The sequence below is a fragment of the Microcebus murinus genome, unplaced genomic scaffold, assembly GCF_040939455.1.
Source record: "Microcebus murinus isolate Inina unplaced genomic scaffold, M.murinus_Inina_mat1.0 scaf034_hap2_Mmur4.0, whole genome shotgun sequence".
Lineage (NCBI taxonomy): Eukaryota > Metazoa > Chordata > Mammalia > Primates > Cheirogaleidae > Microcebus > Microcebus murinus.
The window spans coordinates 84,035-102,060 of NW_027438980.1; the positions used below are offsets into that span (position 1 = coordinate 84,035).

Consider the following 18,026-nt stretch of genomic DNA (forward strand, 5'->3'; position numbering starts at 1 on the left):
TGGGGGTACCAATGTTAAGGTCGGGTACGTTGCCCTCTCCCAGCCTCCCCCCTCGGGTCAGAGCCTCAAGTGCGCCCATCCCCCAGTCGGTGCGCACCCACCCCATTCCTAATGGAGGTGTATGCCCATCCCCTCCCCCCACCCGCCCGACACCCACCCGATGAAGGTGATTCCTCTGTGTCCACTTGGGTGTCCGTCGGTTCGTACCCATTTGCTGGTGAGCGCGAGCACGTGGTGCTCGTGTGTCCATTCTTGGGCTACCTGGCTTACTGGAACGGGTTCCAGCTCTGGCCAGGAGAACCACGAGAGGTGCCCTCTCACCGCTGCTCCTCCTAGCTGAATAGCACTCCGTGGTGTCCACGCGCCACATTTCATTTACGCACTCGTGGGTCGATGGGCACTCGGGTCGCTTCCAGGTCTTTGCGATTGTGACTTGTGCCCTGACTCTAACCCTAACCCTTACCCAGCCCCGTCTCCTCCTCGGCCCCTGCCTGACTGACTCCTTCCCGCCCGGCCTGTCACCTGTCACCGTCCTCTGCCCCTGCCTGACACGCTCCTCCCCGCCCGGGCCGTCACCGTCCTCGGCCCCTGCCTGACGGGGCTCCTCCGTCGCCTGGGCCTTCCAAGGGCTTGGTGTGGACGCTGGTTCCAGGACGCCCTCCCAGGAACCCGGTAGCAGGGCGGCCGCAGCGTCTCGCGCCACCCAACCGTCCGCCGGCCGGCGGCCGTCGCTAAGTGGCCTGCGGGGGACGTGCCCCCACTGTGGGGCGGGCGCCCAGCCTGGTGTCTTCTCTGAGGCCCCGTGGCTGCTTTTCCCCCCCGCAAGGGGAGAGCCGCGGAGGTGGGGACCGCCTCCTCGTGGGGACGTACACCCAGCTCTCCACGTCGGATTCCGGGGCTCTCTGTCCTGCCAGAAGGCCCAGCTGGCCTGCGGGTCCTTAGAGTGGCAAAAACATCCGAAAACTGAGATTGAGGGTCCGGTGGTTGTCTGCACTTTTGTGCTGGGCACCCCAGGGAGGCCCGGGGGCTGGCTGGACAACGCGGTCTGCTGGGCGGGGGGGGGGTTTGGAGGAGCAACTGATGCCCTTTGCACTTTGGGTAGCAAGTGTCTGAGGTGTCTCTGAGCCCTGCGCCATGTCGGGGGTGGGGGTGGGAGGTCGGGGGGGGGGGGTGGAGGAGCAGGAGGAGGAGGAGGAGGAGGAGGTGGGAAGGGCCGTGGCCTGCAGTCGTGTTCCCGGGGTGGCTTCTTCCACAGGCTGCTTGGCCTGGGCTCCCTGCACCTGGGCCTTTGGAGGACTGGCCCTGTGCTTGCCAACGCTTCCCCTGCAGGGACCCAGAGCTGGGAGGTTGCATCTCTCAGCCCTGGGTCGGGCAGAGCCCCAGCGGGCCATGCCCACAACCTCTCTCAGCACGGGTCCCCCAGAAGGCTCCTTTGGGACCAGGATTCTCTTGCGGGTGACTCTTTAAGGTCTGGCCCCTGGATGGAGGGGCACCAGGAGTAGAGGAGCAGGAAGGGGAAGGGGGTGGCCGTGCGAGGGGACACTTTGAGGCCAAGTCCCAGCTTCAGCCTGATCCTCCTGGGAACCCCGGGGTGTACGTCACACCTCCTGGTTGTCCCGCTCTGAGACAAGGAGCCGGGCTTCGCATTCCCCCAGCAGCCAGTCGTGGGCTGAGGACACCTGGGGCGTTGGGAACTCCCTGGCTTCTCCTTGGCTTAACATCTGGAGCTGCTTGTGAATCGTGCCGCCACACACACCCGAGTGCAGGTGTCTTCTGCACAGACTGCGGGCCTCGCTCTTCTGAATGCCGCTAGCTCGCCACCCACCCACGGGTGAACCTGGTCAGGGTACTTTCTCTCGGGGGCAGACTCTGATCCTGGCGGGCTACCGGTGTCTCTGTTTGCTCGTTTCTTTCTTCCATTTCGGGAAAGGCTTCCTTACTGGGTGTGGAAATCTCCTATGCCTTTCCTCGCCTATTCTGTCAGCTTTAAAATTCTCTTTCAGTTGCCACCCTCACAGATGGATTAGGAAACTCTTTCCGGTGCACTCATTAGTGAAATGACCTCAATGAAGCTGGAATCCAATATCTAATCGCCGATTTTTAGCGAGTCCACACGCCAGGGGGGTCGGGGTCCAATGCAGCCCCGGCCAGGCCCAGGCCCCTTGGACTGGGCCACAGGAGGACACAGAGGAGGGTCCCGGCCCCCACGGTCGCGTTGCCGGCAGTTCTCCAAGGGCTTGGGCGTTTTCCAGAGGTAGGAGATGGAGGGGACTGATTTCTTCAGCGCCCCACTAACCACGCCACCCCACCCATGGGACACATCCCAAGAGAGAGAGAGAGACGCCCCATACACTCGCTCCCCTCCCCCATGCGCTGTGCCCCAGCCCGGGCCCGGGGGAATAGGCGGCAGCCCACCCACAGGGTGGGGGGCGCAGCTGAAAGGGGTTGTCGGGGAGGGCGGCCCCTGCCTGGGGTCAAAGGGCGGGCGACCCGCGCGTGCGCAATCGGCGGCGGCGGCGGCGGCGGCGGGGGCGGCCACGAGCTGGGGGTGGGCCAGGCGAGGAGAGGAAGGGGGCTGGAAGGTCTCCACCTTGGCGAGTCCAGCCGTGGAGGCGCATCTTGTGTGAGTGTGAGTGAGTGAGTGTGAGTGTGTGTGTGTGTGTGTGTGTGTGTGTGTATAGAGAGACAGCCCCCCACCCCGGCCCGCCGCTCCCTGCCCGCCCCGCCCCGCCCCGCCTGTCACCCCCGTCCCTCGGAGCCCGCCGGACCCGGCCGGTGAACTCAACAGGCCCGCCCGGTGCGGGTCAGCGCCGGCGCGGGGCCTGGGGCGGGAGGAGGCGGCGGGGAAGCGCAGAGAGGCTCGGCTTCTTGAGCGGGGCAGGGGCGCCCTCCGCCGTCTAGGGCCACACCACCCTGAACGCGCCCGATCTCGTCTGGTCTCGGAAGCTAAGCAGGGTCGGGCCTGGTTAGTACTTGGATGGGAGACCGCCTGGGAATACCGGGTGCCGTAGGCTTCTTTTTTTTTTTTTTTTTTTTTTGTTTTGCCTCTTGTTCTGTCCCCTCTCTGGGAGCGAGGCGGCGGCCCCGGGCGGGGGTCACCCCCACCCTCAGCGCCCGCCGCGGTGCCTGGCGCCCCAGCCCGCACCGTGGGGCCTCCTCTTGTCCCAAGCCGCGACACCGCCGTCACGCGGCAGCATGCGTGGCTTCTGGACTGTCAGGTCTCAGACCAAAGGTCTGCTCTGTGGGAACCGACACGCTGGAGGAAACCTTGAGAGTCTGAGAGGGGAGGGAGTTCCAGAAGAAGGCCAGGATGTCATTTTGAGGGAGTATGTGACCAGAACTCGTCCCGTTGCTTTTGGGGTTCTATGGGCTACACGTAGGAATCTTTGGTGGTGGCACCTGATGTTGGGGGATCCGGAGTCACACCCAGACCTGCTCCACAGGCCTCCTTTTACTTTTCTCTTCGGATTCATTATGTTTAAAAAGTGTCCCTTATCTCTATGATTGCATTTTCTTTTCTCTCTCTTTTCAAGCAGATGATGGGAGTCCAAGTATTAAGGTGACATGTGTTGCCCGTGCCCCCCTCCCCCCTGTGTTCTTATTCATTAACCTCTGATGTTGTTCCAGCGTATTGTGGGGGTACCAATGTTAAGGTCGGGTACGTTGCCCTCTCCCAGCCTCCCCCCTCGGGTCAGAGCCTCAAGTGCGCCCATCCCCCAGTCGGTGCGCACCCACCCCATTCCTAATGGAGGTGTATGCCCATCCCCTCCCCCCACCCGCCCGACACCCACCCGATGAAGGTGATTCCTCTGTGTCCACTTGGGTGTCCGTCGGTTCGTACCCATTTGCTGGTGAGCGCGAGCACGTGGTGCTCGTGTGTCCATTCTTGGGCTACCTGGCTTACTGGAACGGGTTCCAGCTCTGGCCAGGAGAACCACGAGAGGTGCCCTCTCACCGCTGCTCCTCCTAGCTGAATAGCACTCCGTGGTGTCCACGCGCCACATTTCATTTACGCACTCGTGGGTCGATGGGCACTCGGGTCGCTTCCAGGTCTTTGCGATTGTGACTTGTGCCCTGACTCTAACCCTAACCCTTACCCAGCCCCGTCTCCTCCTCGGCCCCTGCCTGACTGACTCCTTCCCGCCCGGCCTGTCACCTGTCACCGTCCTCTGCCCCTGCCTGACACGCTCCTCCCCGCCCGGGCCGTCACCGTCCTCGGCCCCTGCCTGACGGGGCTCCTCCGTCGCCTGGGCCTTCCAAGGGCTTGGTGTGGACGCTGGTTCCAGGACGCCCTCCCAGGAACCCGGTAGCAGGGCGGCCGCAGCGTCTCGCGCCACCCAACCGTCCGCCGGCCGGCGGCCGTCGCTAAGTGGCCTGCGGGGGACGTGCCCCCACTGTGGGGCGGGCGCCCAGCCTGGTGTCTTCTCTGAGGCCCCGTGGCTGCTTTTCCCCCCCGCAAGGGGAGAGCCGCGGAGGTGGGGACCGCCTCCTCGTGGGGACGTACACCCAGCTCTCCACGTCGGATTCCGGGGCTCTCTGTCCTGCCAGAAGGCCCAGCTGGCCTGCGGGTCCTTAGAGTGGCAAAAACATCCGAAAACTGAGATTGAGGGTCCGGTGGTTGTCTGCACTTTTGTGCTGGGCACCCCAGGGAGGCCCGGGGGCTGGCTGGACAACGCGGTCTGCTGGGCGGGGGGGGGGTTTGGAGGAGCAACTGATGCCCTTTGCACTTTGGGTAGCAAGTGTCTGAGGTGTCTCTGAGCCCTGCGCCATGTCGGGGGTGGGGGTGGGAGGTCGGGGGGGGGGGGTGGAGGAGCAGGAGGAGGAGGAGGAGGAGGAGGTGGGAAGGGCCGTGGCCTGCAGTCGTGTTCCCGGGGTGGCTTCTTCCACAGGCTGCTTGGCCTGGGCTCCCTGCACCTGGGCCTTTGGAGGACTGGCCCTGTGCTTGCCAACGCTTCCCCTGCAGGGACCCAGAGCTGGGAGGTTGCATCTCTCAGCCCTGGGTCGGGCAGAGCCCCAGCGGGCCATGCCCACAACCTCTCTCAGCACGGGTCCCCCAGAAGGCTCCTTTGGGACCAGGATTCTCTTGCGGGTGACTCTTTAAGGTCTGGCCCCTGGATGGAGGGGCACCAGGAGTAGAGGAGCAGGAAGGGGAAGGGGGTGGCCGTGCGAGGGGACACTTTGAGGCCAAGTCCCAGCTTCAGCCTGATCCTCCTGGGAACCCCGGGGTGTACGTCACACCTCCTGGTTGTCCCGCTCTGAGACAAGGAGCCGGGCTTCGCATTCCCCCAGCAGCCAGTCGTGGGCTGAGGACACCTGGGGCGTTGGGAACTCCCTGGCTTCTCCTTGGCTTAACATCTGGAGCTGCTTGTGAATCGTGCCGCCACACACACCCGAGTGCAGGTGTCTTCTGCACAGACTGCGGGCCTCGCTCTTCTGAATGCCGCTAGCTCGCCACCCACCCACGGGTGAACCTGGTCAGGGTACTTTCTCTCGGGGGCAGACTCTGATCCTGGCGGGCTACCGGTGTCTCTGTTTGCTCGTTTCTTTCTTCCATTTCGGGAAAGGCTTCCTTACTGGGTGTGGAAATCTCCTATGCCTTTCCTCGCCTATTCTGTCAGCTTTAAAATTCTCTTTCAGTTGCCACCCTCACAGATGGATTAGGAAACTCTTTCCGGTGCACTCATTAGTGAAATGACCTCAATGAAGCTGGAATCCAATATCTAATCGCCGATTTTTAGCGAGTCCACACGCCAGGGGGGTCGGGGTCCAATGCAGCCCCGGCCAGGCCCAGGCCCCTTGGACTGGGCCACAGGAGGACACAGAGGAGGGTCCCGGCCCCCACGGTCGCGTTGCCGGCAGTTCTCCAAGGGCTTGGGCGTTTTCCAGAGGTAGGAGATGGAGGGGACTGATTTCTTCAGCGCCCCACTAACCACGCCACCCCACCCATGGGACACATCCCAAGAGAGAGAGAGAGACGCCCCATACACTCGCTCCCCTCCCCCATGCGCTGTGCCCCAGCCCGGGCCCGGGGGAATAGGCGGCAGCCCACCCACAGGGTGGGGGGCGCAGCTGAAAGGGGTTGTCGGGGAGGGCGGCCCCTGCCTGGGGTCAAAGGGCGGGCGACCCGCGCGTGCGCAATCGGCGGCGGCGGCGGCGGCGGCGGCGGCGGCGGCGGGGGCGGCCACGAGCTGGGGGTGGGCCAGGCGAGGAGAGGAAGGGGGCTGGAAGGTCTCCACCTTGGCGAGTCCAGCCGTGGAGGCGCATCTTGTGTGAGTGTGAGTGAGTGAGTGTGAGTGTGTGTGTGTGTGTGTGTGTGTGTGTGTGTATAGAGAGACAGCCCCCCACCCCGGCCCGCCGCTCCCTGCCCGCCCCGCCCCGCCCCGCCTGTCACCCCCGTCCCTCGGAGCCCGCCGGACCCGGCCGGTGAACTCAACAGGCCCGCCCGGTGCGGGTCAGCGCCGGCGCGGGGCCTGGGGCGGGAGGAGGCGGCGGGGAAGCGCAGAGAGGCTCGGCTTCTTGAGCGGGGCAGGGGCGCCCTCCGCCGTCTAGGGCCACACCACCCTGAACGCGCCCGATCTCGTCTGGTCTCGGAAGCTAAGCAGGGTCGGGCCTGGTTAGTACTTGGATGGGAGACCGCCTGGGAATACCGGGTGCCGTAGGCTTCTTTTTTTTTTTTTTTTTTGTTTTGTTTTGCCTCTTGTTCTGTCCCCTCTCTGGGAGCGAGGCGGCGGCCCCGGGCGGGGGTCACCCCCACCCTCAGCGCCCGCCGCGGTGCCTGGCGCCCCAGCCCGCACCGTGGGGCCTCCTCTTGTCCCAAGCCGCGACACCGCCGTCACGCGGCAGCATGCGTGGCTTCTGGACTGTCAGGTCTCAGACCAAAGGTCTGCTCTGTGGGAACCGACACGCTGGAGGAAACCTTGAGAGTCTGAGAGGGGAGGGAGTTCCAGAAGAAGGCCAGGATGTCATTTTGAGGGAGTATGTGACCAGAACTCGTCCCGTTGCTTTTGGGGTTCTATGGGCTACACGTAGGAATCTTTGGTGGTGGCACCTGATGTTGGGGGATCCGGAGTCACACCCAGACCTGCTCCACAGGCCTCCTTTTACTTTTCTCTTCGGATTCATTATGTTTAAAAAGTGTCCCTTATCTCTATGATTGCATTTTCTTTTCTCTCTCTTTTCAAGCAGATGATGGGAGTCCAAGTATTAAGGTGACATGTGTTGCCCGTGCCCCCCTCCCCCCTGTGTTCTTATTCATTAACCTCTGATGTTGTTCCAGCGTATTGTGGGGGTACCAATGTTAAGGTCGGGTACGTTGCCCTCTCCCAGCCTCCCCCCTCGGGTCAGAGCCTCAAGTGCGCCCATCCCCCAGTCGGTGCGCACCCACCCCATTCCTAATGGAGGTGTATGCCCATCCCCTCCCCCCACCCGCCCGACACCCACCCGATGAAGGTGATTCCTCTGTGTCCACTTGGGTGTCCGTCGGTTCGTACCCATTTGCTGGTGAGCGCGAGCACGTGGTGCTCGTGTGTCCATTCTTGGGCTACCTGGCTTACTGGAACGGGTTCCAGCTCTGGCCAGGAGAACCACGAGAGGTGCCCTCTCACCGCTGCTCCTCCTAGCTGAATAGAACTCCGTGGTGTCCACGCGCCACATTTCATTTACGCACTCGTGGGTCGATGGGCACTCGGGTCGCTTCCAGGTCTTTGCGATTGTGACTTGTGCCCTGACTCTAACCCTAACCCTTACCCAGCCCCGTCTCCTCCTCGGCCCCTGCCTGACTGACTCCTTCCCGCCCGGCCTGTCACCTGTCACCGTCCTCTGCCCCTGCCTGACACGCTCCTCCCCGCCCGGGCCGTCACCGTCCTCGGCCCCTGCCTGACGGGGCTCCTCCGTCGCCTGGGCCTTCCAAGGGCTTGGTGTGGACGCTGGTTCCAGGACGCCCTCCCAGGAACCCGGTAGCAGGGCGGCCGCAGCGTCTCGCGCCACCCAACCGTCCGCCGGCCGGCGGCCGTCGCTAAGTGGCCTGCGGGGGACGTGCCCCCACTGTGGGGCGGGCGCCCAGCCTGGTGTCTTCTCTGAGGCCCCGTGGCTGCTTTTCCCCCCCGCAAGGGGAGAGCCGCGGAGGTGGGGACCGCCTCCTCGTGGGGACGTACACCCAGCTCTCCACGTCGGATTCCGGGGCTCTCTGTCCTGCCAGAAGGCCCAGCTGGCCTGCGGGTCCTTAGAGTGGCAAAAACATCCGAAAACTGAGATTGAGGGTCCGGTGGTTGTCTGCACTTTTGTGCTGGGCACCCCAGGGAGGCCCGGGGGCTGGCTGGACAACGCGGTCTGCTGGGCGGGGGGGGGGGGGTTTGGAGGAGCAACTGATGCCCTTTGCACTTTGGGTAGCAAGTGTCTGAGGTGTCTCTGAGCCCTGCGCCATGTCGGGGGTGGGGGTGGGAGGTCGGGGGGGGGGTGGAGGAGCAGGAGGAGGAGGAGGAGGAGGAGGTGGGAAGGGCCGTGGCCTGCAGTCGTGTTCCCGGGGTGGCTTCTTCCACAGGCTGCTTGGCCTGGGCTCCCTGCACCTGGGCCTTTGGAGGACTGGCCCTGTGCTTGCCAACGCTTCCCCTGCAGGGACCCAGAGCTGGGAGGTTGCATCTCTCAGCCCTGGGTCGGGCAGAGCCCCAGCGGGCCATGCCCACAACCTCTCTCAGCACGGGTCCCCCAGAAGGCTCCTTTGGGACCAGGATTCTCTTGCGGGTGACTCTTTAAGGTCTGGCCCCTGGATGGAGGGGCACCAGGAGTAGAGGAGCAGGAAGGGGAAGGGGGTGGCCGTGCGAGGGGACACTTTGAGGCCAAGTCCCAGCTTCAGCCTGATCCTCCTGGGAACCCCGGGGTGTACGTCACACCTCCTGGTTGTCCCGCTCTGAGACAAGGAGCCGGGCTTCGCATTCCCCCAGCAGCCAGTCGTGGGCTGAGGACACCTGGGGCGTTGGGAACTCCCTGGCTTCTCCTTGGCTTAACATCTGGAGCTGCTTGTGAATCGTGCCGCCACACACACCCGAGTGCAGGTGTCTTCTGCACAGACTGCGGGCCTCGCTCTTCTGAATGCCGCTAGCTCGCCACCCACCCACGGGTGAACCTGGTCAGGGTACTTTCTCTCGGGGGCAGACTCTGATCCTGGCGGGCTACCGGTGTCTCTGTTTGCTCGTTTCTTTCTTCCATTTCGGGAAAGGCTTCCTTACTGGGTGTGGAAATCTCCTATGCCTTTCCTCGCCTATTCTGTCAGCTTTAAAATTCTCTTTCAGTTGCCACCCTCACAGATGGATTAGGAAACTCTTTCCGGTGCACTCATTAGTGAAATGACCTCAATGAAGCTGGAATCCAATATCTAATCGCCGATTTTTAGCGAGTCCACACGCCAGGGGGGTCGGGGTCCAATGCAGCCCCGGCCAGGCCCAGGCCCCTTGGACTGGGCCACAGGAGGACACAGAGGAGGGTCCCGGCCCCCACGGTCGCGTTGCCGGCAGTTCTCCAAGGGCTTGGGCGTTTTCCAGAGGTAGGAGATGGAGGGGACTGATTTCTTCAGCGCCCCACTAACCACGCCACCCCACCCATGGGACACATCCCAAGAGAGAGAGAGAGACGCCCCATACACTCGCTCCCCTCCCCCATGCGCTGTGCCCCAGCCCGGGCCCGGGGGAATAGGCGGCAGCCCACCCACAGGGTGGGGGGCGCAGCTGAAAGGGGTTGTCAGGGAGGGCGGCCCCTGCCTGGGGTCAAAGGGCGGGCGACCCGCGCGTGCGCAATCGGCGGCGGCGGCGGCGGCGGCGGCGGCGGCGGCGGCGGCGGCGGCGGCGGCGGCGGCGGCGGCGGCGGCGGCGGCGGGGGCGGCCACGAGCTGGGGGTGGGCCAGGCGAGGAGAGGAAGGGGGCTGGAAGGTCTCCACCTTGGCGAGTCCAGCCGTGGAGGCGCATCTTGTGTGAGTGTGAGTGAGTGAGTGTGAGTGTGTGTGTGTGTGTGTGTGTGTGTGTGTATAGAGAGACAGCCCCCCACCCCGGCCCGCCGCTCCCTGCCCGCCCCGCCCCGCCCCGCCTGTCACCCCCGTCCCTCGGAGCCCGCCGGACCCGGCCGGTGAACTCAACAGGCCCGCCCGGTGCGGGTCAGCGCCGGCGCGGGGCCTGGGGCGGGAGGAGGCGGCGGGGAAGCGCAGAGAGGCTCGGCTTCTTGAGCGGGGCAGGGGCGCCCTCCGCCGTCTAGGGCCACACCACCCTGAACGCGCCCGATCTCGTCTGGTCTCGGAAGCTAAGCAGGGTCGGGCCTGGTTAGTACTTGGATGGGAGACCGCCTGGGAATACCGGGTGCCGTAGGCTTCTTTTTTTTTTTTTTTTTTTTTTGTTTTGCCTCTTGTTCTGTCCCCTCTCTGGGAGCGAGGCGGCGGCCCCGGGCGGGGGTCACCCCCACCCTCAGCGCCCGCCGCGGTGCCTGGCGCCCCAGCCCGCACCGTGGGGCCTCCTCTTGTCCCAAGCCGCGACACCGCCGTCACGCGGCAGCATGCGTGGCTTCTGGACTGTCAGGTCTCAGACCAAAGGTCTGCTCTGTGGGAACCGACACGCTGGAGGAAACCTTGAGAGTCTGAGAGGGGAGGGAGTTCCAGAAGAAGGCCAGGATGTCATTTTGAGGGAGTATGTGACCAGAACTCGTCCCGTTGCTTTTGGGGTTCTATGGGCTACACGTAGGAATCTTTGGTGGTGGCACCTGATGTTGGGGGATCCGGAGTCACACCCAGACCTGCTCCACAGGCCTCCTTTTACTTTTCTCTTCGGATTCATTATGTTTAAAAAGTGTCCCTTATCTCTATGATTGCATTTTCTTTTCTCTCTCTTTTCAAGCAGATGATGGGAGTCCAAGTATTAAGGTGACATGTGTTGCCCGTGCCCCCCTCCCCCCTGTGTTCTTATTCATTAACCTCTGATGTTGTTCCAGCGTATTGTGGGGGTACCAATGTTAAGGTCGGGTACGTTGCCCTCTCCCAGCCTCCCCCCTCGGGTCAGAGCCTCAAGTGCGCCCATCCCCCAGTCGGTGCGCACCCACCCCATTCCTAATGGAGGTGTATGCCCATCCCCTCCCCCCACCCGCCCGACACCCACCCGATGAAGGTGATTCCTCTGTGTCCACTTGGGTGTCCGTCGGTTCGTACCCATTTGCTGGTGAGCGCGAGCACGTGGTGCTCGTGTGTCCATTCTTGGGCTACCTGGCTTACTGGAACGGGTTCCAGCTCTGGCCAGGAGAACCACGAGAGGTGCCCTCTCACCGCTGCTCCTCCTAGCTGAATAGCACTCCGTGGTGTCCACGCGCCACATTTCATTTACGCACTCGTGGGTCGATGGGCACTCGGGTCGCTTCCAGGTCTTTGCGATTGTGACTTGTGCCCTGACTCTAACCCTAACCCTTACCCAGCCCCGTCTCCTCCTCGGCCCCTGCCTGACTGACTCCTTCCCGCCCGGCCTGTCACCTGTCACCGTCCTCTGCCCCTGCCTGACACGCTCCTCCCCGCCCGGGCCGTCACCGTCCTCGGCCCCTGCCTGACGGGGCTCCTCCGTCGCCTGGGCCTTCCAAGGGCTTGGTGTGGACGCTGGTTCCAGGACGCCCTCCCAGGAACCCGGTAGCAGGGCGGCCGCAGCGTCTCGCGCCACCCAACCGTCCGCCGGCCGGCGGCCGTCGCTAAGTGGCCTGCGGGGGACGTGCCCCCACTGTGGGGCGGGCGCCCAGCCTGGTGTCTTCTCTGAGGCCCCGTGGCTGCTTTTCCCCCCCGCAAGGGGAGAGCCGCGGAGGTGGGGACCGCCTCCTCGTGGGGACGTACACCCAGCTCTCCACGTCGGATTCCGGGGCTCTCTGTCCTGCCAGAAGGCCCAGCTGGCCTGCGGGTCCTTAGAGTGGCAAAAACATCCGAAAACTGAGATTGAGGGTCCGGTGGTTGTCTGCACTTTTGTGCTGGGCACCCCAGGGAGGCCCGGGGGCTGGCTGGACAACGCGGTCTGCTGGGCGGGGGGGGGGGGGTTTGGAGGAGCAACTGATGCCCTTTGCACTTTGGGTAGCAAGTGTCTGAGGTGTCTCTGAGCCCTGCGCCATGTCGGGGGTGGGGGTGGGAGGTCGGGGGGGGGTGGAGGAGCAGGAGGAGGAGGAGGAGGAGGAGGTGGGAAGGGCCGTGGCCTGCAGTCGTGTTCCCGGGGTGGCTTCTTCCACAGGCTGCTTGGCCTGGGCTCCCTGCACCTGGGCCTTTGGAGGACTGGCCCTGTGCTTGCCAACGCTTCCCCTGCAGGGACCCAGAGCTGGGAGGTTGCATCTCTCAGCCCTGGGTCGGGCAGAGCCCCAGCGGGCCATGCCCACAACCTCTCTCAGCACGGGTCCCCCAGAAGGCTCCTTTGGGACCAGGATTCTCTTGCGGGTGACTCTTTAAGGTCTGGCCCCTGGATGGAGGGGCACCAGGAGTAGAGGAGCAGGAAGGGGAAGGGGGTGGCCGTGCGAGGGGACACTTTGAGGCCAAGTCCCAGCTTCAGCCTGATCCTCCTGGGAACCCCGGGGTGTACGTCACACCTCCTGGTTGTCCCGCTCTGAGACAAGGAGCCGGGCTTCGCATTCCCCCAGCAGCCAGTCGTGGGCTGAGGACACCTGGGGCGTTGGGAACTCCCTGGCTTCTCCTTGGCTTAACATCTGGAGCTGCTTGTGAATCGTGCCGCCACACACACCCGAGTGCAGGTGTCTTCTGCACAGACTGCGGGCCTCGCTCTTCTGAATGCCGCTAGCTCGCCACCCACCCACGGGTGAACCTGGTCAGGGTACTTTCTCTCGGGGGCAGACTCTGATCCTGGCGGGCTACCGGTGTCTCTGTTTGCTCGTTTCTTTCTTCCATTTCGGGAAAGGCTTCCTTACTGGGTGTGGAAATCTCCTATGCCTTTCCTCGCCTATTCTGTCAGCTTTAAAATTCTCTTTCAGTTGCCACCCTCACAGATGGATTAGGAAACTCTTTCCGGTGCACTCATTAGTGAAATGACCTCAATGAAGCTGGAATCCAATATCTAATCGCCGATTTTTAGCGAGTCCACACGCCAGGGGGGTCGGGGTCCAATGCAGCCCCGGCCAGGCCCAGGCCCCTTGGACTGGGCCACAGGAGGACACAGAGGAGGGTCCCGGCCCCCACGGTCGCGTTGCCGGCAGTTCTCCAAGGGCTTGGGCGTTTTCCAGAGGTAGGAGATGGAGGGGACTGATTTCTTCAGCGCCCCACTAACCACGCCACCCCACCCATGGGACACATCCCAAGAGAGAGAGAGAGACGCCCCATACACTCGCTCCCCTCCCCCATGCGCTGTGCCCCAGCCCGGCCCGGGGGAATAGGCGGCAGCCCACCCACAGGGTGGGGGGCGCAGCTGAAAGGGGTTGTCGGGGAGGGCGGCCCCTGCCTGGGGTCAAAGGGCGGGCGACCCGCGCGTGCGCAATCGGCGGCGGCGGCGGCGGCGGCGGCGGCGGCGGCGGCGGCGGCGGGGGCGGCCACGAGCTGGGGGTGGGCCAGGCGAGGAGAGGAAGGGGGCTGGAAGGTCTCCACCTTGGCGAGTCCAGCCGTGGAGGCGCATCTTGTGTGAGTGTGAGTGAGTGAGTGAGTGTGAGTGTGTGTGTGTGTGTGTGTGTGTGTGTGTATAGAGAGACAGCCCCCCACCCCGGCCCGCCGCTCCCTGCCCGCCCCGCCCCGCCCCGCCTGTCACCCCCGTCCCTCGGAGCCCGCCGGACCCGGCCGGTGAACTCAACAGGCCCGCCCGGTGCGGGTCAGCGCCGGCGCGGGGCCTGGGGCGGGAGGAGGCGGCGGGGAAGCGCAGAGAGGCTCGGCTTCTTGAGCGGGGCAGGGGCGCCCTCCGCCGTCTAGGGCCACACCACCCTGAACGCGCCCGATCTCGTCTGGTCTCGGAAGCTAAGCAGGGTCGGGCCTGGTTAGTACTTGGATGGGAGACCGCCTGGGAATACCGGGTGCCGTAGGCTTCTTTTTTTTTTTTTTTTTTGTTTTGTTTTGCCTCTTGTTCTGTCCCCTCTCTGGGAGCGAGGCGGCGGCCCCGGGCGGGGGTCACCCCCACCCTCAGCGCCCGCCGCGGTGCCTGGCGCCCCAGCCCGCACCGTGGGGCCTCCTCTTGTCCCAAGCCGCGACACCGCCGTCACGCGGCAGCATGCGTGGCTTCTGGACTGTCAGGTCTCAGACCAAAGGTCTGCTCTGTGGGAACCGACACGCTGGAGGAAACCTTGAGAGTCTGAGAGGGGAGGGAGTTCCAGAAGAAGGCCAGGATGTCATTTTGAGGGAGTATGTGACCAGAACTCGTCCCGTTGCTTTTGGGGTTCTATGGGCTACACGTAGGAATCTTTGGTGGTGGCACCTGATGTTGGGGGATCCGGAGTCACACCCAGACCTGCTCCACAGGCCTCCTTTTACTTTTCTCTTCGGATTCATTATGTTTAAAAAGTGTCCCTTATCTCTATGATTGCATTTTCTTTTCTCTCTCTTTTCAAGCAGATGATGGGAGTCCAAGTATTAAGGTGACATGTGTTGCCCGTGCCCCCCTCCCCCCTGTGTTCTTATTCATTAACCTCTGATGTTGTTCCAGCGTATTGTGGGGGTACCAATGTTAAGGTCGGGTACGTTGCCCTCTCCCAGCCTCCCCCCTCGGGTCAGAGCCTCAAGTGCGCCCATCCCCCAGTCGGTGCGCACCCACCCCATTCCTAATGGAGGTGTATGCCCATCCCCTCCCCCCACCCGCCCGACACCCACCCGATGAAGGTGATTCCTCTGTGTCCACTTGGGTGTCCGTCGGTTCGTACCCATTTGCTGGTGAGCGCGAGCACGTGGTGCTCGTGTGTCCATTCTTGGGCTACCTGGCTTACTGGAACGGGTTCCAGCTCTGGCCAGGAGAACCACGAGAGGTGCCCTCTCACCGCTGCTCCTCCTAGCTGAATAGCACTCCGTGGTGTCCACGCGCCACATTTCATTTACGCACTCGTGGGTCGATGGGCACTCGGGTCGCTTCCAGGTCTTTGCGATTGTGACTTGTGCCCTGACTCTAACCCTAACCCTTACCCAGCCCCGTCTCCTCCTCGGCCCCTGCCTGACTGACTCCTTCCCGCCCGGCCTGTCACCTGTCACCGTCCTCTGCCCCTGCCTGACACGCTCCTCCCCGCCCGGGCCGTCACCGTCCTCGGCCCCTGCCTGACGGGGCTCCTCCGTCGCCTGGGCCTTCCAAGGGCTTGGTGTGGACGCTGGTTCCAGGACGCCCTCCCAGGAACCCGGTAGCAGGGCGGCCGCAGCGTCTCGCGCCACCCAACCGTCCGCCGGCCGGCGGCCGTCGCTAAGTGGCCTGCGGGGGACGTGCCCCCACTGTGGGGCGGGCGCCCAGCCTGGTGTCTTCTCTGAGGCCCCGTGGCTGCTTTTCCCCCCCGCAAGGGGAGAGCCGCGGAGGTGGGGACCGCCTCCTCGTGGGGACGTACACCCAGCTCTCCACGTCGGATTCCGGGGCTCTCTGTCCTGCCAGAAGGCCCAGCTGGCCTGCGGGTCCTTAGAGTGGCAAAAACATCCGAAAACTGAGATTGAGGGTCCGGTGGTTGTCTGCACTTTTGTGCTGGGCACCCCAGGGAGGCCCGGGGGCTGGCTGGACAACGCGGTCTGCTGGGCGGGGGGGGGGGGGTTTGGAGGAGCAACTGATGCCCTTTGCACTTTGGGTAGCAAGTGTCTGAGGTGTCTCTGAGCCCTGCGCCATGTCGGGGGTGGGGGTGGGAGGTCGGGGGGGGGGGTGGAGGAGCAGGAGGAGGAGGAGGAGGAGGAGGTGGGAAGGGCCGTGGCCTGCAGTCGTGTTCCCGGGGTGGCTTCTTCCACAGGCTGCTTGGCCTGGGCTCCCTGCACCTGGGCCTTTGGAGGACTGGCCCTGTGCTTGCCAACGCTTCCCCTGCAGGGACCCAGAGCTGGGAGGTTGCATCTCTCAGCCCTGGGTCGGGCAGAGCCCCAGCGGGCCATGCCCACAACCTCTCTCAGCACGGGTCCCCCAGAAGGCTCCTTTGGGACCAGGATTCTCTTGCGGGTGACTCTTTAAGGTCTGGCCCCTGGATGGAGGGGCACCAGGAGTAGAGGAGCAGGAAGGGGAAGGGGGTGGCCGTGCGAGGGGACACTTTGAGGCCAAGTCCCAGCTTCAGCCTGATCCTCCTGGGAACCCCGGGGTGTACGTCACACCTCCTGGTTGTCCCGCTCTGAGACAAGGAGCCGGGCTTCGCATTCCCCCAGCAGCCAGTCGTGGGCTGAGGACACCTGGGGCGTTGGGAACTCCCTGGCTTCTCCTTGGCTTAACATCTGGAGCTGCTTGTGAATCGTGCCGCCACACACACCCGAGTGCAGGTGTCTTCTGCACAGACTGCGGGCCTCGCTCTTCTGAATGCCGCTAGCTCGCCACCCACCCACGGGTGAACCTGGTCAGGGTACTTTCTCTCGGGGGCAGACTCTGATCCTGGCGGGCTACCGGTGTCTCTGTTTGCTCGTTTCTTTCTTCCATTTCGGGAAAGGCTTCCTTACTGGGTGTGGAAATCTCCTATGCCTTTCCTCGCCTATTCTGTCAGCTTTAAAATTCTCTTTCAGTTGCCACCCTCACAGATGGATTAGGAAACTCTTTCCGGTGCACTCATTAGTGAAATGACCTCAATGAAGCTGGAATCCAATATCTAATCGCCGATTTTTAGCGAGTCCACACGCCAGGGGGGTCGGGGTCCAATGCAGCCCCGGCCAGGCCCAGGCCCCTTGGACTGGGCCACAGGAGGACACAGAGGAGGGTCCCGGCCCCCACGGTCGCGTTGCCGGCAGTTCTCCAAGGGCTTGGGCGTTTTCCAGAGGTAGGAGATGGAGGGGACTGATTTCTTCAGCGCCCCACTAACCACGCCACCCCACCCATGGGACACATCCCAAGAGAGAGAGAGAGACGCCCCATACACTCGCTCCCCTCCCCCATGCGCTGTGCCCCAGCCCGGGCCCGGGGGAATAGGCGGCAGCCCACCCACAGGGTGGGGGGCGCAGCTGAAAGGGGTTGTCGGGGAGGGCGGCCCCTGCCTGGGGTCAAAGGGCGGGCGACCCGCGCGTGCGCAATCGGCGGCGGCGGCGGCGGCGGCGGCGGCGGCGGCGGCGGCGGCGGCGGCGGGGGCGGCCACGAGCTGGGGGTGGGCCAGGCGAGGAGAGGAAGGGGGCTGGAAGGTCTCCACCTTGGCGAGTCCAGCCGTGGAGGCGCATCTTGTGTGAGTGTGAGTGAGTGAGTGTGAGTGTGTGTGTGTGTGTGTGTGTGTGTGTGTATAGAGAGACAGCCCCCCACCCCGGCCCGCCGCTCCCTGCCCGCCCCGCCCCGCCCCGCCTGTCACCCCCGTCCCTCGGAGCCCGCCGGACCCGGCCGGTGAACTCAACAGGCCCGCCCGGTGCGGGTCAGCGCCGGCGCGGGGCCTGGGGCGGGAGGAGGCGGCGGGGAAGCGCAGAGAGGCTCGGCTTCTTGAGCGGGGCAGGGGCGCCCTCCGCCGTCTAGGGCCACACCACCCTGAACGCGCCCGATCTCGTCTGGTCTCGGAAGCTAAGCAGGGTCGGGCCTGGTTAGTACTTGGATGGGAGACCGCCTGGGAATACCGGGTGCCGTAGGCTTCTTTTTTTTTTTTTTTTTTTTTTGTTTTGCCTCTTGTTCTGTCCCCTCTCTGGGAGCGAGGCGGCGGCCCCGGGCGGGGGTCACCCCCACCCTCAGCGCCCGCCGCGGTGCCTGGCGCCCCAGCCCGCACCGTGGGGCCTCCTCTTGTCCCAAGCCGCGACACCGCCGTCACGCGGCAGCATGCGTGGCTTCTGGACTGTCAGGTCTCAGACCAAAGGTCTGCTCTGTGGGAACCGACACGCTGGAGGAAACCTTGAGAGTCTGAGAGGGGAGGGAGTTCCAGAAGAAGGCCAGGATGTCATTTTGAGGGAGTATGTGACCAGAACTCGTCCCGTTGCTTTTGGGGTTCTA

General features: G+C 64.2%; 5 non-coding genes across 5 annotated transcripts; all 5 read left to right on the forward strand.

Moving 5' to 3' along the window:
• Positions 1-2,895: 2,895 nt before the first annotated feature.
• On the forward strand, positions 2,896-3,014 carry LOC142868556 (5S ribosomal RNA). Its single transcript, XR_012917502.1, has one exon. It is a non-coding gene; the product is annotated as a 5S ribosomal RNA (ribosomal RNA).
• Positions 3,015-6,543: 3,529 nt separating this feature from the next.
• On the forward strand, positions 6,544-6,662 carry LOC142868557 (5S ribosomal RNA). Its single transcript, XR_012917503.1, has one exon. It is a non-coding gene; the product is annotated as a 5S ribosomal RNA (ribosomal RNA).
• Positions 6,663-10,233: 3,571 nt separating this feature from the next.
• Positions 10,234-10,352, forward strand: LOC142868559 (5S ribosomal RNA). The gene has a single exon (XR_012917505.1). It is a non-coding gene; the product is annotated as a 5S ribosomal RNA (ribosomal RNA).
• Positions 10,353-13,891: 3,539 nt separating this feature from the next.
• Positions 13,892-14,010, forward strand: LOC142868560 (5S ribosomal RNA). Its single transcript, XR_012917506.1, has one exon. It is a non-coding gene; the product is annotated as a 5S ribosomal RNA (ribosomal RNA).
• A 3,545-nt stretch (positions 14,011-17,555) lies between these two features.
• On the forward strand, positions 17,556-17,674 carry LOC142868561 (5S ribosomal RNA). The gene has a single exon (XR_012917507.1). It is a non-coding gene; the product is annotated as a 5S ribosomal RNA (ribosomal RNA).
• The last annotated feature ends 352 nt before the right edge of the window (positions 17,675-18,026 follow it).